The sequence below is a fragment of the Myotis brandtii genome, unplaced genomic scaffold (assembly GCF_000412655.1).
Source record: "Myotis brandtii unplaced genomic scaffold, ASM41265v1 scaffold112, whole genome shotgun sequence".
In the NCBI taxonomy this organism is placed as follows: domain Eukaryota; kingdom Metazoa; phylum Chordata; class Mammalia; order Chiroptera; family Vespertilionidae; genus Myotis; species Myotis brandtii.
This window is the reverse complement of record NW_005353838.1, coordinates 6,990,840-6,992,356: the sequence shown is the minus strand read 5'-3', so window position 1 is coordinate 6,992,356 and position 1,517 is coordinate 6,990,840. Positions and strand designations below refer to the sequence as shown.

Below are 1,517 nucleotides of genomic sequence, written 5' to 3'. Positions count from 1 at the left end.
AAGATTGCATTATGGTTTTTTGGAGCAACAAGACTCTGAACATTTGTGAGAATATTCACTTGCTTCTGAATAAAATTTCTTTCACAATCATGTTTCAAATGCACATAGTTCTAAAACAAAAACAAAAAAAGCCCATAAAAATACAAAACCTGATTTTATAGAATTACAAATATTCAAATCCTTTCTCTTGAATAGAAGGAGGGTTGGTTTCAAGACCTGGGGCTATGGGGCAGGTAAATCAACACCAGCTGGTGTGGCTCAGTGGCTGAGCATCAACCCATGCACCAGGAGGCCACCAGTTTGATCCCTGGCAGGGGGCTTGTGGGAAGTAGCCAGATAATGTTGATTCTCCCCCATTGATGTTGATTTTCTCCCATCAATGTTTCTATCACTCTTTTCCTCTCTTTCTAAAATCAGTAACAACATATTTTTTTAAAGGTAGTAAAAGAATGAAATAGCAATCAAAAAGAATATACCCATCCTGTGTTCACAGCAGTGCTATTTATAATAGCTAAGATTTGGAAACAGCCCAAGTGCCCCTCAGTAAATTAGTGGATAAAAAAGATGTGATACATTTACACAATGGAATACTTTGCAGCTTAAAAAAAAAGGAATTTCTTACCCTTTGAGACAGCATGCAGGGACCTGGAGACTATTATGCTAAGTGAAATAAGCCAGTCAGAAAAAGACAAGTATCACAGGATCTTACTTATATGTGGAAGCTTGTGAACAAAATAAACTTATGAACAACATAGATCCAGAAACATGGAAGCATGGAACAGACTGAGGAATCTCAGAGGGAAGAGAGAATGGTAGGGGAGGGAGTTATGAAGAGATTAACCAAAGAATTTATATGCATACATGCATAATCCATGGACACAGACAATAGTGAGGTAGGCCTGGGGGGAGAGCAGGGGTGAGGTGGAGGGGGTCAATAGGGGAAAGAAAGGGGACATCTATAATACTTTCAACAATAAAGATACATTTTTTTAAAAAGGTAGCAAAAGAAGTACTGGGTGTTTCTGCTCCTGTTGGTAAGATGTCTCCTTTTATGGGGCTGGGGGGAGGGAGGGGGATTAATTTGTCATTCTGCAGAAGACAAAAAAAAAAAAAAAAGGAATTTTGGTACAGGAAATCCTCTTTTGCAATGTAATGGCTCAACAAATTGAAGGTTCCAGTCATTCATTTTTATTTTAGATTGTGCTACCTAGATACACATTTTTTACTTCAAATAAGTTTTTATTTTTCAATTGCAGTTGATATACCATATTATATTTATTTAGGTGTACAGCCCAGGGATTAGACATGATATAACTTACTAAGTACTCACCCAGATAAATCTGGTACCCATATGACACCATACATAGTTATTAGTTATACAATACTAGAAGCCTGTTGCACGAAGATTTGCGCAATAGGCCTTCCTTCCCCTGGCTGCTGGCACCGGTTTTCCTCTGGCACCCGGGACCCAGGCCTTTGGTCTGGCTGCAGCAAGGCTTGGCTTCTCCGCTGCAGAC

The 1,517-nt window shown here is 39.1% G+C and overlaps 1 long non-coding RNA gene across 1 annotated transcript in view; it reads left to right on the top strand.

Annotated features, from left to right (window-relative positions):
* Positions 1 to 1,294: 1,294 nt before the first annotated feature.
* LOC106727713 overlaps positions 1,295 to 1,517 on the top strand; it is a 16,787-nt gene continuing 16,564 nt past the window's right edge. The window contains exon 1 of the long non-coding RNA XR_001363946.1: positions 1,295 to 1,373. This is a non-coding gene — a long non-coding RNA (uncharacterized LOC106727713). The remainder of the gene's footprint in view (positions 1,374 to 1,517) is intronic.